Source organism: Citrus clementina, unplaced genomic scaffold, assembly GCF_000493195.1.
Source record: "Citrus clementina cultivar Clemenules unplaced genomic scaffold, Citrus_clementina_v1.0 scaffold_8, whole genome shotgun sequence".
NCBI classification, from domain to species: domain Eukaryota; kingdom Viridiplantae; phylum Streptophyta; class Magnoliopsida; order Sapindales; family Rutaceae; genus Citrus; species Citrus x clementina.
The window spans coordinates 10,946,198-10,957,523 of NW_006262022.1; positions in this window are offsets into that span (position 1 = coordinate 10,946,198).

Genomic DNA, 11,326 nt, shown 5'->3' on the forward strand with positions numbered 1-11,326 from the left:
CACTATATATATGTCATCAATTGAAAGAACTAGGGCAAGTGTTTTTGTGCATAGGGTTTCATGTGATACATATGAGAAATGGAGATAAGGTGTTTTCAGTTAACGTTTGGTGCGACAAAAAGAATGAAGGAAAAATAGAAAAGCTTAGTCTTGTTAATTTAGTTCAACTTCTCACCTGCATTACTTGCATGGATAAACATGGCAAAAAATTTATTGCCAACCACTTTCTAGATATGCGTGGTTGTATTTTGTGACTTTCTTGCCTAGATGTTTTCACATGGACTTGTAGAAATTATATTCAAAGCCATATTCTAAGGGACGGATACAAACATTTTAAGAAGAATAATATATTAGTATTTGTTTTATTATATTTTGACAGTATAATATATCATTTGATCGATCAACAATTAAATGTGCAATGGTATAGTCCAAATTCTTTGTGAAAACATATTTTATCCAAAGTGAATCTATAAAACAATTCCATTGTAGACTCTTAATTGTTTGTGCACGTTTTCTTGTTATGGTTATTAATTAAGCAAGCACTCTCTCTGGCTTGACATGCACGCAATCGTTCTTCTGTAACCAGTCCCAAAATTGAGTACAAGGCTAACCAAATATATATAATTAAGACAAATAAAAAGTAGTCGAAGCAATCTACCTCAAGCACATTATAATTTAAGGGCTCCTGCATAAATAATTAATGCACATATTTTGATTTAAATATTCTTTTAATCCTTATATTTTCGGAAAATATATCAAAATATTTATGCAGTTAAATTTATTACATTCTTACTCTTACATTTTCTTTCTTTTTACAATAATATCCTTACAACAGTATTATTGACTTTACTTAATTTATCTATAAAAACTTTAATAAGCAAATTAACCAATAATTATTTATGTACAAATTAAGTAAAATACATATCAATGTGAAAGAAATAGTGTTTTTTTCACTTGTACAATAATCTCACTAATAATTTTTTATCAATAAATTAATATCCACCAACTTAATACAATTTTTAATATCCTGGAAACAATCTTACTAGTAATTATTTATAAAAAATTAATTTACTAAATTAAGCTTAAATATAAAATAATAATATAAAAGTTTGTATAAACTTTTATGTTACTTTTAAAGTTAATTTGATAATTTATAATTCTTTCTTTTCATTAATATCCTAAGAAAATTGTTGCATAGGTGTTTGGGAAAGAAATGGAAGGTTAATAGGAAAATGCTACTTGTCAATAGTACTTAATTATGGAAAAGTCACCACAAGGAGGTTGGCTTATAACGAGTATACTATATATTACAATGGCATTCGAATTTCACCATATCAAGGGCATAAAAGGCTAGAGAAAATATCCAAAATATTTGGCACGTGAAATGTCCTTATCGTTAAAATGAACAGTGATTCCTTAGCTAAAAATGAGGAACTGATTAGGAGATATTTTATTGAAAAAGAGGGAGCAGCAAGCTGCCATGCTTACAAAAAGCCAAAAAATGGCTCATCAAAATAATTGGGATCATTTGTCCTTATCTGACACTCAAGCAATCGCTTATACCCTCTGCAGAGCATATTGTACCACTTAGCATATTCCAACACGTGTACATGGACAAATTGTGTAAATGATGCTAACTTATTCTCCAAGCATGCTCTATACGTGCAAACTGTCACAAATGCTAAAGGACAAGAATATCCTTGTGCAAAGAGAGAAAAGTGCCAATGAAATTACGCAAGTGGCATGATGACCGGAATATCTCAGGGCACTACATATAAAGATGCTCAGGTTTTCTCTTTCTAACTTAGCAATTTTAAGCACTAAACATTAAAAAAAAAAAAAAAGGTGAAGGCTCTTCTTCTACCTTGAGCCAACACCATTGCGGACTTGACTCTCAAAACAACACCAAACCCTTCCTAGCAACGTCATTATTTCCACTCTTTCTCAAGCTTTATAAAAGGCAATACATCTTGATTACACTAGGCACCACAATCCTCTCATTTATAAATTTATTGTGTTTAGTTAGATTTCTCTCTTTGTTTAAAATCTTGTTAAAAGAATTGGTGTCGTCTAGGTGAGGGGCATACAAAAAGCCTCCACAACAATTGCCAAACTATTGTTGAGTGCGTTCACATAAAGATGGCACCAGACGTAACCTTTGATGATATGGTGCAAGATGTTGGGAAAATATGCTCTTTAAAAGCATATGTGTTTATTTAATTGTAATAAACAATTTTTTCTGATTAATAAAATAAATGAGGTATTTTATTCAAATATCTTAATTGCATTAATATTTGTATTAAAGTCCATTTAATCATATTATATGTATTTATGTGATCACCATGTGGATTCACAGAAGACATAAATACAAGTTATCTTATGATTAAATAAATTTAGTTCGCAGTTGATAAATAAAGTTGGGCACTTTATTTAGGTATAGACTGTAATAAATTCATTGAATGATTTGTCTTAATCATGTATGAATTTATTGATGTAGTACGACTACATTGAACAGGATCACATATGAGATTTAATTAACTTTGTAATAACTGTCAGACTTATTAAATCTCATAGGCGTTGATTTTATTGTAATCTTAATCTTGAGTTAATTATGATTTCATGATTGTGATTGTTATTTCATTTGAGTTACCTATGGGCACGACACATCCTTGTGATCAAGATTACCCGGTATCTTGGTGGGAGCAATTATGAGTATTGGAGTTATGGATTAACAATATAGAATTTGTACAACACATCTCTTGATAGGTTTTCGGTACTTGATCATAGAATTCTCTGGCCAGAGTGTGTCAACATATTTAGTATGTTGAAAATGATCATTAGAGAAAACCAGTAAGGATCAAGGAATAAGATGTTATTAAATTGATTGGACAGTTGAGATATCAATTTAATTAACGATGTGGTACAAAGGATTGTGCAGTAAAGAAATCAATGTGGCTTGGGACGAATTATTATTCGAGCATACAATTATGGAAGTCAGTTCCAATCTTTTAGTGGAGTAGATTTGGAATTAAATAATTGGGCTAGTTTAATTACATGCCTAATTATTGTAGCCACTATTGTATGTTCCCAAATGATCCCCGGGTTAGCTCATTTAATTGATTGCACCACTACTGGACTAATAAGTAAGATAACTAGCAATTTGGGTCAAAAGCCTAAATATATCATTTAGTGGGAGGCTCCATTTAATTAGCTTTTGTATAAGGGGCCTTATGTTATTTTACAAGGTGGGTCCCCTATTGAAAAAGCAAATAACGTGGGTTTTGATTTTTCAGATTTTGGAGCCTAGGGTTTTCACTAAAGGGAGATATATAAGGCTTATTTTTCTCAACAGAAAAAAACAAGAAGCCACTTTATACAGATCAGAGAATAAGATTTTTCTCTCCATTATTGAGAGAAAGATTTTCTCGTGCTAGTTGCTTTGGTAGTGATAAAGGCGCCCACACGTCAAGTGCAGATCGAACCTGAGTCATAACCTGGAAGATCATTGGTGACAGTTCGTGATCTAACAAGCGTGGTGGTGACGGATCGTGATCTAACAGGAGTGGTGGTGGCAGATCGTGATCTAGGAGCCTAAATCACTTCAGCGGAAAAAGCCAACTCGGATTTGCAAGGTACGATTTCTAGAATACGAATTCTTATATATTATATGAGAGCGATCTTCAAAAGGTTTTATAAAAATTTAAAAACCTGATTTTTCCCCCAACAATTGGTATCAGAGCCATCTCATATTAATATATAAGAATTTCGTATGAAATCATTCTTGAAATTTATGTATTAGAGTGGCACAATTTATTCAGATATATATTAATTGTTTAATATATGAATAAAGCATGTTTTGTTTTGTCTTAATTCATGGTTAGATTTTCCGTTGTATTTTTTCTTTGGATCTGTAACAAGAGGGGTGATTTTTTATCATCATGTTTCTCTCTTGATTTATTTTACTGTTATAGAATTTTTGTAAGCCAAAAATTAGCCTAGGAAATTTGTAATTTAATCTCGGATTTTCAAGATCGGAGCGACGGAGGCCGGAAATTTTGACAGCGGCAACCAGCAGCAAGCAGCGCGCGGCCAGCAGCACATGCTGCCAGCAAGCGCGCGCTGCATGCGCAGCGGCAGCAGCGCGCGGCCAGCAGCACATGCTGCCAGCAAGCGCGCGCTGCATGCGCAGCGGCAGCAGCGCGCGGCTCGCAGCACACGCTGCCAGCAGCGCGCGGCTCGCAGCACACGCTGCCAGCAGCGCGCGCTGCAAGCCAGCAGCAGCAGCACGCAGCAGCCAGCGCTTGCGGGAAGCGTGGCTTGTGCGCGTAGCACGCGCTGGCACAGGCTGCTCGCGCAGCAAACAGCGCGCGCGGCCAGCGTGGCCAGTAGCGCCAGCTGCACGAGCAGTAAGTTGCGTGCGCGAGTTTGGAGCGTTTCCGGCGACATGGCGGCGGGTGGTTCGGCGTCGGAGATGGTCGGAAAATCATGAACAGCGGCTGGATTTTTTGGAGATGGCGGCTGGGGAAGAGAGGAAGAAAAATATGGATTTAGGGTTACATGGTTTTTATCATGGAGGTCCCTATGGTTCCATAATTTTTCATTTGGGTAGAAAGGTTTTTAATTTTTTGCATTTAAATCCAAAAACAGTTTTGGGTTTAATGAATCCTAGTTTTAGGCCCAATTTCAATTGGGCTTAATGGATTAAAAATGCATAGACAAAATTAAATACATTAAATTTATTTTTGGTCCAAAAGTTTTATTTTAATAAAAAAAATAATAATAAAACTATTTATTTTATTTATTTCCTTTCAAAATTAAAATTGGACCAATTATAAATTTAAAAGCCCAATTTCCCTTAGTCCATTAACAAAGACAAACTTATGGAAGATGGACATTGACAAGAAGCCCAATGAAGATTAGGCTTAGGGTTAATGTATTTTTCATTACTAGGAAAGCCATGAATTAAGATTATTTAATTATTTTTCTATATGTTATGTTTTGGATGATAACATGCCATGATAACATGTCATATAGAATAGGTAGTGCCACTCTATGCATAATGATACATATCATTCATTAATTATGAATTTCATTTTATTGTTTGAAATTTGCACATGCTTAATAATATTTGATATCATCTAGATAATATTATAGGAAGCATGCAATTAACAATATGTATGTTTTAAAAAGGAAAAACCAATTTTAAAATATTGAGTGGGAGAGGGAAAATTCAAGATAATTTTCCCACGGGCTCCATTGTTAGTTCAATAATAAAATTATATATATACCTCGACTTCATGATACGGTGATGCTCCCTACGGAGGGTATATATATTAGATATTTTATTTGATGAACTTCAAAGATAAAATTGAAATATTTTTCAATCGATTGTTCACCCCAACGGTGACTATTGATATGAAAAATACGTAGATTGAAACAATGGTTATACACTCAACTAAAGTTTGTTATTAACCTTCCCAACGAAGCTCTGTTAACAAATTTAGGCCCAAAAAGATAACGATAATTATTTATCATGTCTTTACATGAAAGTAAATAATCTAATGGATAATTGGGTCTAGTAAGTGTAGACATGACTTCCCCAACGGATAGCTTGTCAAAGCGGTACTAGATTATCGTTACAATAAATTAAAATGCATTTATGGTTTTTTGCATTTTTGTCATTTATTGTGAATATTGTTTCAAAGTATTTATGCATGTTTATTTTGTTTTGTTTTTCAGAAAATGTCTTCCATCAACCCATTATTAATTATCCTTGTTAAAAATGAACTCACTGGCGAAAATTATTTAGATTGGAAACGCAATCTATTTAATATTCTCACTGCTAAGGGAAGCAAATATGTGTTGACCCAGCCTTGCCCTCCTGAACCATCTTTATACGATTATAGAAATCAGAGGGAGCCTTATGAAAAATGGTGCGAAGCTAACAAAATGGCTAAGCGCTATATATTGGCTTCGATTTCTGTGGAACTGCATAAGAAATATCGGAGCATGGAAACAGCCACTGAAATAATGGCTAGTCTTCATCAGATGTTTGGGCAAAATACCCATTTTGCCAGAGAAGCAGCATTAAAACGTATCACAGATACTAAGATGGAAGAGGGCACAAAAGTTCGTGATCATGTCCTCAAAATGATGGACTATTTGAATGAGGTAGAGATTCATGGTGTTCAAATCAATGATAAATCAAAGATTAACATGGTGATTGAATCTTTACCTGATACATTCAAAGAGTTTAAGGTCAGCTATATCTTAAACAATAAAGATATGACCTTAATTGAATTAATGCACGAACTACATGCTATAGAAGAATTTTATCATAGCAGAAAACTTCCTGAAAAAGGATTCCCTTAAAGGCTTAAGTCGAAAGACAAGAATGAGCAAGCAAGAGTTGGGATCAGCAAACTGTCCACTAAAAGAAGTGGCAAGCCAAAAGGCAAGTGTTACAAATGTGGACAGAAGGGTCACTGGAAGAAAGATTGTCCTAAGATTATTAAAATCAGGTATAGGAAATCTTTAAGCTTCCTAATTAGTTCAGATTTCTATTGATTCATACAATAATGAATTCTGAGATAACTAATCTTATTTGTAATTCATTTATTTGGTTTTCAGGAAACCAAGAGATTAAGTGAAGAAAGCTTCAAACAGCAGTTGAGGACGTGCTAGTTTATATCAATTGAAAGACTAGATCAATTTTACAAGACTTTAGTTTTGATATTTGTCTTTATATTAGAGGAATTTAATTTCGGTGGCTTGTTTTAATAAACAGGAGTACACTGTTATTTATGGATCCTCTGTTTATTACTTATTTTGGTTATTTATAAAGACAATTTATATCATAGAAGTACATTGATATATTCAAAGTAAGATATAATGATAAAAAGTATATGCATTTATCTAAGAAAAGAAATGTTTCTTCTAACCAAAAATCACCTCTGATATTTATGCTTAAGTCATATAAACTATAATAAGATTTTAAGAAAATGATTAATGATAGACTTGTTGGCCTATTAAGATTGATCATTGTAACTCTATAAATCTTATTTAGAAAAGTAATATGACAAGGATGCTCTTCATGAGCTAAAAGCATAACATTGTATTTGATGATTTAGCGCATACAAATGTATACGGACTAATCATTTTACATGTTATAAGAGGTTATGAGTATTCTATCAATCTTGTTGATGAATATTCATTTTATTTATGTTTGTCTAAATGCGTCATGATTCCATTGCTTTTGAAATTCAAAAGAGAACGTGGATAAGACAGAAGCAATTAGACAGGAACATAAAAAAACTTCGATATGATCGAAACAAAGAATATCTCTATGGAGAATTCAAGTACTATTTGGTTGTCAATGAACACTATGATACAATAGTGTAATTAAATGGAGAAACAAAATTCTTTTGGATAAGACAAGATATATACTAAGTGGTTTATCATTTACCTTTTTGATTCTAGATACTAGAATTTGAAACTACAAAGTTTATTGAACTTAGTTTCATCTATCTCGGTGTCTACTACTCCAAGAAATTATGAAAAAGTCACAAACATAGTTTGAGACACATTCGTATTTGGAGTTTACTAGAATCAGAGATAGAGCAGATGAATTCGTGTTCAGAAGCTTGCATGTTTTAGGTATCTTAAAGGAATAAGGGAAAGTCTGAATTATAGTCCTCAAGATAGGAATGTATTTATAGAAATATTATTTACTTTCTTTGAGGAAGACTATATAATGACTTATAACCTAAGAGTAAGGTAAAACTAGAGAAGCAAAAGAGATCAGGTTGATGCTCAGCTTTCAACACCTGTTATAGAACAGGAAGAACAGCAACAACCAGCTGATCAGTACAGGATTATCCTTGAACAACCATCACTTTTAGAACCTCGTCGTAGTGGGAGGGTAACTAGGTTACCTGAGAGATACATGCTTTTGGGAGAAACCTATAAGGCTACCTCAGATGAACATGTATAAGATCCCACTAGTTACAACGAAGCTCTAATAGATAGATATGTTGAATTTTGGAAAAAGGCCATGAATCAAGAAATGGAATCTATGTATTCCAATAAAGTCTGGGAACTTGTAGAGGCACCAAATGGGGTAAAACCTATAGGGTGCAAGTGGATCTACAAGAGAAAAAGAGGAGTAGACGGAAAGGTGGAAACATTTAAAGCAAGATTAGTAGCCGAATGGTTTACTCAGAAAGAAGGAATCAATTATGAGGAAACCTTTTCTCCGGTTGCTATGCTTAAATCCATCAGGATTCTGCTCTCCATTGCTGCAGTGCTAGATTATGAAATTTGGCAAATGGATGTCAAGACTGCCTTTCTTAAACGGGCATCTTGAAGAAAACATCTACATGCAGCAACTAGATGGATTTATACAAAAAGGCCAAGAACACATGGTATGTAAGTTGCAGAGATCCATTTATGGATTGAAGCAAGCATCCCGGTCATGGAACATCAGATTTGATCAAGCGATAAAATCGTTTGGATTCATTCAGAACATTGATGAACCATGTGTGTACAAGAAAATTCAAGAAAAATTTGTAACCTTCCTAATTCTTTATGTAGACGATATTCTTCTAATTGGAAACGATATAGGAGTGTTGACTACAATAAAGAGTTGGTTAGCAAAACAATTTGATATGAAAGACCTGGGAGAGGCAAGTTATATTCTTGGTATCAAGTTACTACGAGACCGGAAGAATAAAACTTTAGCCTTGTCTCAAGCGGTCTATATCGATAAGATATTGGCTAGATTTAGCATGGAAAATTCCAAGACTGGTTTATTACCATTCAGACATGGAATTACATTCTCTAAGGATCAATCACCTAAAACATCTGAAGAGATAGAGAGAATGAGACGAGTTCCCTATGCAACAGCTGTGGGAAGTCTCATGTATGCCATGCTTTGTACTAGGCCAGACATCTGTTTTGCGGTATGGATGGTTAGCAGATATCAATTTAATCCTGGACCTCAATACTGGACTGCAGTCAAGCATATTATAAAGTATTTGAAAAGAACTAAAAATTATATGCTTGTGTATTCTGGTGATGAACTTATTCCAGTGGGTTATACTGATTCTGACTTTAAGTCAGATAGGGATTCCAGAAAATCTACTTCTGGCTATGTGTTTGCATTGGGAAGTGGAGCTATTAGTTGGATGAGTGTGAAACAATCTTGTATCACAGACTCAATAACTAAAGCTGAATATGTGGCTACATCTGAAGCTGCAAAAGAAGCTATATGGCTCTGCAAGTTCTTACGAAATCTTGAGGTGGTACTTGTTGTAACTGCACCCCTTAAACTATTTTGTGATAATGGTGGTGCGGTAGCTCAATCTAAGGAACCAAGGAACCACAAGAAACAAAACATATTAAAAGGAAGTATCATCTTATAAGGGAATAGTGTAGAAAGGTTATATAAAAGTACCCCAAATGGCATTAGATGCTAAATTGCAGATCTTATTACAATGGCCATTAGTGGGAAACCTTTATAACCTGCACTTAGAGCCCTAGAGCATGTGCAATATGCCAGATATGCTTTGAGAGCTAGTGGGAGATTGTTGGGAAAATATGCTCTTTAAAAGCATATGTGTTTATTTAATTGTAATAAACAATTTTTTCTGATTAATAAAATAAATGAGGTATTTTATTCAAATATCTTAATTGCATTAATATTTGTATTAAAGTCCATTTAATCATATTATATGTATTTATGTGATCACCATGTGGATTCACAGAAGACATAAATACAAGTTATCTTATGATTAAATAAATTTAGTTCGCAGTTGATAAATAAAGTTGGGCACTTTATTTAGGTATAGACTGTAATAAATTCATTGAATGATTTGTCTTAATCATGTATGAATTTATTGATGTAGTACGACTACATTGAACAGGATCACATATGAGATTTAATTAACTTTGTAATAACTGTCAGACTTATTAAATCTCATAGGCGTTGATTTTATTGTAATCTTAATCTTGAGTTAATTATGATTTCATGATTGTGATTGTTATTTCATTTGAGTTACCTATGGGCACGACACATCCTTGTGATCAAGATTACCCGGTATCTTGGTGGGAGCAATTATGAGTATTGGAGTTATGGATTAACAATATAGAATTTGTACAACACATCTCTTGATAGGTTTTCGGTACTTGATCATAGAATTCTCTGGCCAGAGTGTGTCAACATATTTAGTATGTTGAAAATGATCATTAGAGAAAACCAGTAAGGATCAAGGAATAAGATGTTATTAAATTGATTGGACAGTTGAGATATCAATTTAATTAACGATGTGGTACAAAGGATTGTGCAGTAAAGAAATCAATGTGGCTTGGGACGAATTATTATTCGAGCATACAATTATGGAAGTCAGTTCCAATCTTTTAGTGGAGTAGATTTGGAATTAAATAATTGGGCTAGTTTAATTACATGCCTAATTATTGTAGCCACTATTGTATGTTCCCAAATGATCCCCGGGTTAGCTCATTTAATTGATTGCACCACTACTGGACTAATAAGTAAGATAACTAGCAATTTGGGTCAAAAGCCTAAATATATCATTTAGTGGGAGGCTCCATTTAATTAGCTTTTGTATAAGGGGCCTTATGTTATTTTACAAGGTGGGTCCCCTATTGAAAAAGCAAATAACGTGGGTTTTGATTTTTCAGATTTTGGAGCCTAGGGTTTTCACTAAAGGGAGATATATAAGGCTTATTTTTCTCAACAGAAAAAAACAAGAAGCCACTTTATACAGATCAGAGAATAAGATTTTTCTCTCCATTATTGAGAGAAAGATTTTCTCGTGCTAGTTGCTTTGGTAGTGATAAAGGCGCCCACACGTCAAGTGCAGATCGAACCTGAGTCATAACCTGGAAGATCATTGGTGACAGTTCGTGATCTAACAAGCGTGGTGGTGACGGATCGTGATCTAACAGGAGTGGTGGTGGCAGATCGTGATCTAGGAGCCTAAATCACTTCAGCGGAAAAAGCCAACTCGGATTTGCAAGGTACGATTTCTAGAATACGAATTCTTATATATTATATGAGAGCGATCTTCAAAAGGTTTTATAAAAATTTAAAAACCTGATTTTTCCCCCAACACAAGATGCAGAGTATATCAATGATTCAATAAGGAAAACAACTAGGCTTGACAAGGGCAAGTTGGTAAGTAGTGGGTTCTCGGGTACTAAAGCTGAAATCCCCACAACAATTCAAGAAACTCCCCAACATGAGCTGAAAAACAAATCATCCCACGTTTGGAGTTACATAATGAGGCAAGCCAAAGAACAGGTC